Source organism: Lepisma saccharinum, chromosome 21 (assembly GCF_977018435.1).
Source record: "Lepisma saccharinum chromosome 21, izLepSacc3.1, whole genome shotgun sequence".
Lineage (NCBI taxonomy): Eukaryota > Metazoa > Arthropoda > Insecta > Zygentoma > Lepismatidae > Lepisma > Lepisma saccharinum.
Window position 1 is genome coordinate 8368212 of NC_139249.1, and position 13084 is coordinate 8381295.

The 13084-nt window shown below is 44.8% G+C and overlaps 1 protein-coding gene across 13 annotated transcripts in view; it reads left to right on the plus strand.

Annotated features, from left to right (window-relative positions):
• LOC146004042 (nucleolysin TIAR-like) overlaps window positions 1-13084 on the plus strand; it is a 1204848-nt gene that overhangs the window by 783381 nt on the left and 408383 nt on the right. The window lies entirely within an intron of this gene.

Consider the following 13084-nt stretch of genomic DNA (forward strand, 5'->3'; position numbering starts at 1 on the left):
ACGTGTTAGCCCGGTTCATAAACATGTGTACGCGCACGTTACTCTAATCGCGGCCGTGCAAATCTATGAGGAGAGATTCGGAGGAGGCCACGTTGCAAACGAAGCTTATGACACCTTCAGTCAGATTAGTCCCTTATCCAGTCGTGGCTGCCCTGTCGCTTCTGGTGCGTGTCTGATTACCGCTGTTCCGTCAATGTGAATGGTGGGTAATCCGCTTAGGAGCAACCTTGTCGTGGGTGTCGGATGCGCTCTCCTCGGTCTCCGCGTCGACAACAAGCTCGCTGAGCCGAAAAGAGTGACCCCTCCGGCTTTCTCGGATGACATATGACTCTGCTTAGCGGCCGCAACGAGTTGGGATTATTATTGCAAGGCGCGTCTCGGCCGTAGCCGGGTGCCGGCCAGCAATGGTGACGTTGCAGAGGGACGAGAGACTGTGGAGATCGTTTTCGAATTATGAGCCAGTTTTGATTTTTTCCCCTTTCGGGGATTCTTTCCGAAACCCGCAAAGGACTCGGCAGTAGCGTCGCTGTCTCCCACCGTCTTCCAGAGACTGATTTTTCGCCCAGACTTCAATAAGGAAATGCTAGGCTGTACATGTAGAGAAGTGTCTTGCTGCGTCAGTCTGACTTTTGTCGCGGTAGAATGACCCTTGGTTCTCTTAGCTGCGAACAACGAAATTACAGACCGAAGCGACATGCGACATATGCCGCTTGGAAACGAGCCAATCAGCAACAACGTTTCACACTGAAACGCCGAAAAAAAAATAGTAACAACCTTACTGTGTTTCAGTTATCAAACTTCCACAAACTAAATAATAGTTGGCGTTATTACTCCAGTAGGTAGGACTTTTCCTCGAGATAAATACTTATCAATCATTTGATTGAACAGAAGACTACTATTCTCTGCGTAAGGAGAGAACCGAAGCATAATTTTCGTCTCCAGATGTGGGAGTTTCCAAGTGGAAAAGTCGTAAATGACACCTTCTGCTGTCAATATGCATCTTTTGCTCGCAGTTCAAGGAGAGACAGAGAATGGGAGACCCTTTCATTTGATAACCGACGGGCACCGTTAAGCTTAGTCGCGCCTAGGACTTTTACTCTGAGGCATACGTTTGGCAGTGCAGTATACCACAAGAATTTCCCGTCACCATGGCATCTGGACGAACCTCTTTGGCTAAACGTACTACGTGTCCAGCTCTTCTCGGAAGGAGCCAAAAATAGAATTCCAACCCGTTTCTCTCCACACGGGAATTATAGTAAACATCTCATTGGAGCAAAAGTACATTATCTGTCACGATGTAGTTTAACTTCGAAGACATCATCTGACGATAATGAACGGATACCTCCTGGCGAGTGTATCGACGTGATTTGTCCCTCAAATTGCCCTTTTCGCGCCGACCAATCGCGATAGCAAGAGGAGAATGAATGGGGTATTTTCCCCCCGCACCCTCGCAAGGAAAGGGGAATTTCCGTAGCGGTGCTAATTGTGATCCTCCTTCGCGGCTCTTCCACCCTCTCCTCCTTTCTCCTGCTTTTCCTCAGTTCATCATCGTTTATAAAAGGCGAAGGAAAGAAGGGGTCCATAATAGGCCTGGCGAGAAAGCCAGTTGCGTATACCCTCTGCTCCTATGCGTCGTCGGTTTTTTTTTACCCTTCTCATCAACTTACCCCCCCCCCCCCTTTCGCTACGCCTTCCCGTGGCTCATTACCTTGGGGCCCGTATCCCCTTTCAAAAAACCGCGAGAAGGGTAATGGCTGAAGATCCCTCTTTGCCGGAACCACCCCTCTCTCACCTTTCCGGGGATCCCACCTGGTCCCGGAAATTAGAAGTTATGGCGAGAGTGTGGAATCGCGGAATGTGCCTCATAATTAGTTAATGGTGCAAGTAACCCGATGCCGCTATAGCAGGGAGTCCTTTTGCTTCCGGGCTGAGGAATCTCAGCGTCCTCCTGTGTGCGTCGCCGTAGTGGCAACCCGTGTCCTTGTTGTTTGATGACTATCTTGGGTTCTACTCTTCGATCCTGGCCTCGTACGGTCGCGGGATGTGTTGAAAGCCGGGGGCGCTACAGGCGTTGGGACTGAAACGTTTGTCCCGGCAAGTTACTCCAAGGCGCGTTATACCCTACAAAAAAGTGTATGTTGAGTCCTGTCGATATCAAATATGGTTTGTGTGGACACTAGCAAGTTATAATACGCAGAGTGATGGCTATTTACCTATCTGTGCATAAAGTAGACTTCAAATGTGTTTTTGTGTGATTCTGGAGGAGAAGGGGAGGTTGAATGGTGTCAACTGAGATGGACATAAGGCGGATGTTAAAAGTCCAGGAGAGAAAATCAGCAAGCTTAACAGGGTTCCGGACCGTAAAGAACTTCTTTATGTTTGAAGTATTTCAGTTCGGTCCCGGAACATTTTTTCCGGATCAATTTGAATACGGACGAAGTTCGGTATTCGAATGAAACAATACGCAACTTGGAACGAATTTACATAGTGTGAGAAGAAATGTTCCGACCCTGTTACGGATCCCATTAGAATTTATGGATTTCTGGCCCTTTGCCAACCTTAGGTATACTTTTCGTATTGTTATTAATGTACGTCTTTCTCTTGCCTTTTCTAACAAGCTAATCGGAACGATGCGATTAAATGATGATGGTGAGATCAGTTTGACGAATGAACACTCACGTACGTCCGTACCTAGTCTATCGTGAATCGAACACTCAACTTCCTCCACTACCGAGGCAGTTCACGACTGTGAATGAAATCCTGCGTCCTTAACGTAATTCATGCCAGAGATAAGTCGCACAATCTCTCCTGTTTCAAGGTTGACCTGCCTATCTCCGGAACGGAGTAGTTAGCACAGCGCGCTACGGCAACGGGTTCGAATCCCGGACTGCGCATGGGTGTTCTTTGCGAGTGTCCCTTCATGAATTACATCGTATGGTCACTAATCCCCATATTCGCGATTAGCAAAAAAGTGGCTGTAAAGTGAAGTAAAATACACTAAATCAAAGGAAACGACTTCCACGCAACAATTTGGTGACCACGCTAACTTGAGATGAAAAACGACGAGTTGCGGCGACATGAAAGATTTCTTTATGAATCCTCACTCCTGCCCTCAATAATTAACGACCAAGTAAATGATGAATGATGATTAAACCTGTGAGGGTGGCTACTCATCAATGTACCCAGTTTTAGTCGGTCTCCGGGTCCAAAGGAGGCAAAAGATAGTGCGGCCGATAACCTCGTATAGCTTGGCGCGAAGTTATCATTCCTCCCTTTATGCGCTGAAAAGGAAACCGAAAGTGGTTTGCATCCCAGCCTCTGCTTCCTAATTCCATAGTCAATTAATCACGGAGCAGAAGTATTGACGTATTAACTTGCGACCGCCGCGCACCATCCCGAAATGATTAATGGATAAGTGCTGCTTATTCGTGGTAATGTCGGCGGGGAAGTTTACAGATATTTCGAGCGGCACGGACATTCCATCCCTCACTTTTCAGTCGTCTGCAGACACCCCCTTGTCACTGTCGCGTTGCGTGGACGGAGATATGTATCTTCTCCCTGTAGGGTTCATGGATCTTCGAGCGTCCTGCCACCCCCATCCCCCTCTTGTTTGCCAGGACTTAATCCTGCTTTAGTTATTGGATGGGATGCGAACGATTGAGGGTGGGAACAATATATAGAGTTTATACAACATGATTTATCGCCTCATTTCTCCTGTAGGATCATACGTTCCTTGCAAACCCTGTAAAATTGGGGAAGGTTTGAAATAAACTTGTGAATTGACAACAGTGCAAGCAGACTGATTTTCCATATTTTGCCTACACGTGATGAGAAATGATTATTGAAGCCCACTTTATGTCCAGATCAAGCTAATCAGGACTGAACCTACAGTTTAAGTGCTGTCCGAATCACTGTGCAGTGTGCCTCCACTGAGACCGAACTCAAGACCACGTTATTTCAAGGCGCTACCCAGAGCGACCCACTCATGTTACAAAATGTTGTTTTAGTTCCATTTTATGTTGAGATTATATCTGGACTGGGCCTACAGTTTAATCCGAATCACTGTGCAGTGTGACTCCACCGGGGTCGAATCCGGGATCCAGTTATTTCAAAGTGTTGTTTGTTTTCCCTTGTATGCCAGTGTAAAAGTTCAGGCGAAACCGGATCGAAGTTGACCATAGCCTGTTTTACTCGTAAGTTGAGCACTAGAGTCGAGGCGCCCTTTCTGCCGGCGCGGTAACCCTCTGTTGCCGCGTTTACCTACGAAGGAAAACTCTGTCAAACAAGCAGTTAGGCCTACTACTTGGGCAAGAAGCGGCGACTTGACTATAGTTATTGTATTTTAATTGCTCTCCTGTTCGACTGATGCTCTCATAGCGCTGTATCAGCTGTAGGCCATAGCGTAATACACGAGCCTTAGAAGTTAGTGCAGTTAGCCACAGAAATTGAGATAGGGAGTTCAAATCTGCGTACTCCAATACTCTCTACTCAGGGAGATTTTTGCCATCCTTAACGTTGTGCAATCCCGCCTACGTGCAACGTCAAGCGGGTTGCGTGTCTCGAAGGATGCAGATTAAAAGGTTTGTTTCATTCGAGTGTTGAGGCCATTGATCGGTTAAGTTAATGATAGTGAAAAAGGTACTTCGTTACATAGCTGTGTTTGCATACCTGATGTGCATTCGAGAAGTTTACCACCTCATAATATTAGTGTCCAGGACTATTTAGTTAAATATTTGATAGAGTTAGGAATTCATAAAAATCAGTCTTTCTTTGTTCATCAGGTCCATGGAAATTAACAAAAATAGCGTTAACGTAAATTTTAAGAAGCCTGAAAATTGGGGAGGAGGCAAGCGCTCCCTTTCCACCGCCAAGTTACACCTGCTTATCTGTCTGTCTGCACCTTATCTGTATCTATCTTTCTCCTCTCGGCGTCTGTCTGCCTCTTCCCCTCTGTCGCTAACTTCTTTGTCTCTCCATGTGTATCTTTCTTCTCTCTACTCAGGGAGATTTTTGCCATCCTTAAAGTTATGCAATCCCGCCTACGTGCAACGTCAAGCGGGTTGCGTGTCTCAAGGATGCAGATTAAAAGGTTTGTTTCATCCTAGTGTTGAGGCCATTTACCTCTCTCTCTCTCTCTCTCTCTCGTCTGTGTGCCTCTCGCCGACCTCTGTGGCGTAGTGATGAGCAAATTGCGATACGACTACAAAGGTCCTGGGTTCAAGTGCCGGCCGGGGTACGGGTATTATTTGTGAGTGTCCGTCAGTTTTATATGACCAGCTTCTTATGGCACGTCCTTTAAAATTATTAACTAAGATATATTGTCCTTCATTAGGACACAAGGCTTGCAACTAAAGTCGGTACATTAACCTAGCAGAAATATTAATTTAAAATGGAAGTGGAAGGCTTAAGCCGCAAAATTGTAGCTTTAGAGGAATTATACATAAAAGGCTTGATAGTAAAGAGGTTTATTTAACAACATACCTGAAGGACTTGAGACTACATAACTGATAAGAATAAGAATATAAATCCCAATCTAAATTCAATAAGTTACCAAGAAACAATCTTACAGAAATTAAATTATACAATTAAATCTTTAAATTAAGCTGTATTTCTAACTAAGACTTCCTAACACTTTATTTAATGAAAAGGGATTATAGTAATTTCAAGCCGGCCTCATGGCGGAGTAGTTAGCACATCGCGCTACGACGCCAGGGGTCCCGGGTTCGAATCCTGGCCTGGGCGTGGATATTTGTGAGTGTCCATTCATCAGTTTCATCATATCATCACTCATCCCCATCTTCGCAAATTAGCCAAAAGTGGCACAAAAAGCTAAGTAAAATAAAGCAAGTCAATCAATCAATAGTAATTTAAATTTCATATTCAACTTTAATATTTATTTTCCCCAAGGAGACCTATCTCAGAATATAACAAAGTGTGCTGTGCTTTAACTAAAATAGCCCAACTAAATACACTACATAAAACAACTTAAAATACTAAACCACTACAAAAACCGCTACTCCCTGGACTTTGTTCCATTCCGAGTATGTCCCTTTTAACACTCAAAAGAACTCCACTTAATGTGCTTTAACCTTAGCTAATCAGTGGGAAGTGAAGTTCCCACACGAGGCTCGCTTTCCTCCGACCTCTTGTATTTCTTAGCCACGCCCCTTTTTCCAAATCAACGCCATCTGGTGGCAAACTAACTAAACATTTCTCTTTTTTTACACTCAAAGACCTTGCATATGGTTATATCATCTCTCATTCTCATCGTCGCGATTAGCCAAAAGCCTACTTCAATCAAGAAATCTATGCCTTTATCTCACCTCATACTCTCTCAACACACTTATGTATTTCTAGCCCTCGTCACCGAAATATCAACATTGTTAATAAACGTTACAGAACCCAGTTTTTTCCGTAGAGTCCACCAACGTAACGAAATGAACGGTCTCACAATTCTGTGGATCAATTGATCCTAACGTTTCTGTTCCACCTACGCAACCCTCCTGATCCACGAGGACAACCTCGGGGCAATTTTTAGCCCTTTTCCTCCCCTTTCGATGCACTCCTGAGGACATCGCAAACGGGGTTGGATGTACAAAAGGGCAGAAGGCAGGGATACGATGCCGCAAGCCCAGATCCCCGAACCAGGATTAAGGGATTAAGCGGTCTTGTCCGGGGCAGGGCGCGAACAGAGAAAAGTAATTACCGGCCCATGTATAATTGGAGCCTCGTCTCGTTGCAAAAGGGCGTTGGGAGGGGTCGTAAGCCCTCCCCTGCGCGACGGTTTCTTCATAAACCAAGGCGGGGCGCGTCCGTACAGTCAACCCCTTTCGCTCCCGACCGGCTTTGGGTCGCCTCACCCGTGCAATTGCTTCTGTGAATTATTAATAACAAAGTCTTGCAGGCAGACGCGTCTAATTATTGTGTAGCTGGATGTGTCGGATCGTACCTGGAGCCGTGTGTGTGCTGGGGGAGAGGTTGTGTGTTGTACGCGTGGCAGCCGTCCCCGTGTGTAGTGTGTATTATAGTGACCTTTACACCCCCCCCCCCCCCGCGTAGCTCTCGGGTATCAACTGATGAAATTTCGAGTGAACCCCAGAGCCGATGAGGCGTATACATTGATGTAAATCCCTACGTGACATTACTCAGGTCTCCTTAAGTCAGTTAATTTGTCGAATTTCGGACTCTGAAGTTCTCGGATCAAATGCCAGACTTAGCATGGACGCTCTTTGTGACTGGCCCTTCATCAGTTTTACCCAGTTGTCACTCATGGTCACCATTAGCTTAAGTTAAAGTTCCCATTGTATATTATAGCACCGTCTCGTGAAGGCACATTTACGGTGTGTGGGGTCTCGGCCGTTTTGGAAGTAATGTGATCAGCACCACGCTCCTGCCATCTTTACTCCCCAGGATTGCCCCTAGGTACCCATTGATTTAAGGCTGGGTGAACCCCGGAGACGCTTTATTCGCGGACAAAGCAGGAAAAAATTCCACCTTACATCACCAACCTGGGGAATCGAATCCGGGTCTCCCACGTGGCAGTCAGACGCCCTACCGACAAACCACAGCAACCCTTACGTTTAACTAAAAGGTTTTAGAAATGCAAAGTTTAGTAGCAAAAATGGACATTATCCAAACAAGTTAATCGATTAATTAATTGAGTTGCTTTAACGTTGCATTTCTTCCACTTTTAACTAATCGCGAGTATGGAAAGAAATAGAATGAAGGATTGTCGTTACGATTGGCTTAGGGAGGCGGAAAAGCGACGTTAAGTAAACAGTCTAAAGAAAGTGCACGTATCTTCTTCTCATAACGTTCCCATTCGTCAATGCTCGTTATTGACTGACCTGTTAGCGACCTTCCTTGGCGTTTTCGGAAGACGAGGGGAGAATTTGATGAAGGCTTTTCCGCAGCATCCCTGAAGCAGCACTCGGGATTTTGGCTGAAAGTAGAGGATCTTGAAGCCGTTAAAAGTGCAGGAGAAAGTTTCGAGCGTTTTTTCCCCCCATCTTCTTACAGGGCCGGTTGTGACTTGTCGGCGTCTCAGGGGGGCACAGGGGAGAATCCAAGATAGCTGCACCTCATGCTGGTTTCCTCCGGAGCCCCATCCCCCGACCCGCCCCTGCCTTGCAGATACCCGCGGCCTTCTCTATATTTAATGGAGGTGAGATCGAAGGAGGAAGGTCGGCGTGGCAGTTTCTTTAATTAGCACCGCCGGATCTTCCCCCCGTCCCCTCTCTCTCCTTTCCTGATCTTCGTGCATTTCTCTGCGGTCGTTATATTTCACGATTAATTAATCTGGCTTGTTCTCCAGGCCGCGGAACGTTCATTGCATCAGAATAAAACAGGAGCCTTGTCCTTACTTCTGTTTCGGATTTCGTGCGCCGTCATCCTGAGCTAGGACCTTTGCGCTCCCTCACATTCCTTCGTATATTTCGAGTTCTCCTCTGAACCCACGCCAAAGTGAAATCTCGGGGAACTTTTGCTGCATTGTAATTTTGACGTAACAAGGGGGGAGGGTGGCTGTATTTGCGGGTTACTTTTTTCCCACCCTCATCTTCTTGTCTCTAGAAGCTGCACACGAAAGCGGCTATGAACTATCATGTCTAGGGAGCGAATTTTTTGATGCTAAGAACGGATTTGTTTTATGTTCTGCAAAAAAGCGAAAATATGTGGCTAAAAGTAAAAAAGAAAAAAAATATTTTGATTCAAAATTCTGTCACCAGAGAAAGCACAATGTTATTTGCTTGATGCATTCTGTTGATTACAATGAAAAGAAAAAGCTTATTTCCAAATTGTCCATTGAAAATGCACTCCGATTATTTCTGAACAATGACGTATGCGCACAGGTCCACGCATCTAAAAACAACCTTTACACATCACACGTAGTCAGACGTGTATATTTGAAGTGCGGGATGTCATGCGTACTTACACTATCAATTGAGCCCGATGGTGGCACATGTTGGTTTGGGCCCCACTTTAAACTGTAGGTCAATAGTTCTGCGCCATTGTACGAGCTGTAGCAGTAGCGACCGACGTGTTGTGGAGTTCCGAATAGGACAGCAATTTAGTAGTTCACGGCCTGTTTTATGCATTGACTCATTTACACGGAGATTTTGGAAACTTTATTGTATCTGGAATGTATAAAATATGCATTGTATATGCATTTTTATGTGAAATAAGACCGCATATTACATTGCAGGCGTATTGTCAACTCTCCTACCGAGTATGCACTACTTCTGAGGAAGAAAAAGAATCATGCTCTCCACGTTCTACATGGCCGTACCGGTAACTTCATATAAGTAAAAAGGCCAGTACAGTGTTTGTTTATATGTGCGTCATCACTGCTAGGCCATTGTCGCAACACCATATCGGCAGTTGTTAGTAACCCTCTCACACTACAAATACGTCCAAACTGTGACAGTGCTCCTCCTATTACACACACACATTTTCAACTGTCTTAAACATAGATAATCTGCAGGAGCCTTCTCATAAGTCTGTGGTGATTGGCTATTGGCAAGATCAGGATTATAGTCGCCAATCGAATGATGCCAAGACTTGCAAGGGAGGTTATCTAAGTGTCCCCCTCCGATTTCCATGAAACTTGGCAGGTGTATAGAGGGGCCCAAAGAAAGAAATACTTTTTTTTCTGTTTCGGCTAAGAAACTGTTCTAGGGGGCAAAACCCGCCACAAATGTCAAGATGGGGATAAATTGACGTGGGGATCTGACCCCTGTGCCCCCCTCCGATTTCCATGAAATTTGGCAGGTGTATAGAGGGGGCCCTATGCCATATTTAGTTGGTTTCGGGGTCAGATCTCCACTTCAATGTCTCATCATCTTGACATTTGAGGGGGGTTGCCCCCTATAGTTTTTTCTTTTTTCTTCTGAAACACAAAAACACGTATTTCTTCCTTTGGGTCCCTCTATGCACCGGCCAAGTTTCATGGAAATCGGAGGGGGATACTTAGATAACCTCCCTTGTTAGACGGGCAGGCCATGTGACACGAATGGAAGAGGCGAGAAGAGTTTACTGGATTCTTGTCGGGGAAACCTGTAGGAAGGCCAAGACGAAGATGGAGGGATAAGATTGAAATGGACCTAAAAGGTAAGGATGGAAAATATTGGATTTATCTTGCCCAGGTTAGGGACAGATGGATGGCTTGTGTTGCTGCAGCCATAAAACTTCGGATTTAAGAGCGCGAGAGAGTTAGTTAGTTAATCAAATTATACCAACGCAAGTTTGGTTCTTCGTCTTTCTTATGCTGTGGTATCCACCAGCTAGGTGAGTTATCGTGTCTCTCAACCTTTCCTTTTTATCTCCTTTTATAATACAAATTCATTCTGGGTAAGCAGAACGGTATTAAGTATAACGTGTTGGTTAGTACTATATAATTTTATTTATTTTAAGTACAGAGCGAAATGTTTGTGGTAAATTAATTAATTATTTATATCTATTGTAAATTGTTTTTATGATCGTGGTGATCTCTAGAAGAAATTCGGAACAGGTGCAATGTTTTAGAACTTGGAATGTGTGTTGCTGATCTTTGGATGCCGCAGTAATTTCATAATGAGCTTCAGCATTTTTAGAGGTGTCTTGCAAGCAAGAAAGATGAAACGTTTTGCCGACAGTAGATTGAACAGTGTCAGCCTGCTTTGTACCAGAGAGAGAACAAATTAGATAGAAGAGAGAAGCGGATGAGGATGCTAAATCGGCCAAGACCAACCAACGTCTGCCAAGAAAGAGGAGTAATATATGCTCCTTCAATTTTGGCTAATACAGTCAAAGCGGGCAGCGCTATACGACGTACATAAAGAAGGAACCATGAGGCAACTGAGATGGAAGATTGCCCTTTGTTATAAATATGGATATGGGGGTACAGGCCGTCCTTCCCCTAGTTTTTTCCCCTTGTTATTTCTGTTTTTCTTTTATATCCTTGTTGGGAATCCCCCATCCTTTTTTTGATAGGAGGTTCGAAGAAATTCCACTTCGCTCTTCTCCCGTTATTGTGGACCCAGGGGAGGAAGCGCCCCCCAAAGTGGACCGGCCCTGAAGTATATGAATGGGAATTGCGTTGAAGCAAGCTTTGAGTCTTGAGTCCATCGTGGGCCGGCCCAATGAATATGGTGTGACGTTTTTGGAAGATTTCTGTCGTTTCGGGTTTTGCGGATTTTTTCTTCCACCCTGCGCGGCCTCTTCTGTAGAGTTTGTACATAAGGGAGGGAATTGGTACAGAGCTTACGCTGCGGTGGTGTTTTCACGGCAGACAGGAGCAAGATTTGCTCTCGTGTAGTCTCGGCATCATCACGTAAGGAATGTAAATTCGTATCATTCTACATAACATGACAAGTTAAACGCTTGTCAGTGCGAAAGGCACAACTAAAACTAAACAGCTTAACAATTAGAAAATACAAAGGTCACTCATTGAGTTTTATGAACCTTCGAACCTGAATCATGGCTGGGTTAGGATAATTACCTGTCTATCTGAAGAGTGATGAAATAAAACTAAGTCCTCTCTAGGCTTCGTCGCTTGTTGACCAGGACTCGCCTCACTTTCCCTCAACTACTTTCTCCGAGCTCCTCTCTCTCCTCAATCCAAATCAAAAGTCAGTCCCTTCTCAGTCTGTCTCACCTCTATATCACCCAGGCCATGGAGACCTTCCTCCATGCCGAATCGTGATTTTTACTGCCTCTATTGCAAACAGCTGACTCCATAAGCTGATGGAACTTCCTATATCCTGAATACCTCAGAAAGTTTGCATAGCAACACTGTGCATTATTTACATACCACAGAGGTTGATACAACTGAGATAAACAAGTGAATACCCTGGTCAACATGAAGCAGCAGAGAGGCTTTAAATAAAATATAATCTTATGGATTGATACGAATTAAAGATTACTCACTCAAAGTTCCCGCTCACCTGGATAAGTCCAGGATATCATCTTGGTACAGGCTTGGGTAACTCGTTTGCACTTGCGGAGGCCAGCCAGCGGGAAATGTTCCTGAGAAGTCACGTGGTTTTCTGTACATTAACTTCGTTCGTGCATTGGATGGTGAATAGAATAATGTCTGTATCCCGGAACCGGAAATTAGACTTCTCCGAGGATGATACACCCAGGTAGATTCATAACCTGACTAAACCACGTTGATTGGATCTTGTGGGTTACAAGAGTTAAGACTTAGCGTACATTAGCTTGAACAATTGGATGATGATAAAGGGAACTAGAATGTTCGTTCTTATTCTGCGGGGATATTAACTGCCCTGTCGAATCGAGTTGGGGATGTATTTATATTACTATCTATTGCTTGAATATTAAATTATGGTAGTTGAAACTATAATTATTATTATGGTTAATTTCTGATTTTGATATAATATTAATTACTAGATTTATTATTGTTGCTGGAATAACAAGGAGTGCACAAATTCCGTTTTCTGCATTTCGCCTACCTCCGTGGCAGACTGGTTAGCACAGAACGCTACGACGCCATTCTGGGTTCTAATCCCGGCCTGAGCATGGGTGTTCTGTGTGAGTATCCCTTCATCATATCATCTCTCATCCTCATCTTGGCGATTAGCCCAAAAAAGTATCAGGAAAGCGAAGTAAAGAAACCAATCGACCAATCAAAGGAAGGTCTTTAAGGAATAACATTGTAATGTCATGAAATTCATCGATGTTGTAACAATTCATGTGCAGCCCGTTATCCTTCAGTACACACGGGGAGAACCAGCGAGCCTATCTCTTTACACGTGTTTAACTTTTCAGCACGTCTTTTCGTGCTTACCAGAATGACGACATCTTATTGTGTCCTCTGCCGGTTTCTTCAGAAGCTCCTACGTGATTCCTGTTTGCGAAGGTCCCCTGACATCGCGTTGATCTCTCAATCTCCCGCCGTGATCCTCCGGGAACAAAGCAAGAGATGCACGGCTGCAAGAGCGTTGCGTGTTAACGTCCTCTTAGCGCCGTCCTCCGTCCTGTGTCAGGTCTTCAGGTGGGATCATATATCTTCCGGGCGAATACGGGAAGGTGGAGATTTTATCAGAGTTTATCCTTGCTCTGCTTTTATTTTCGAAAAAAAGGAGAG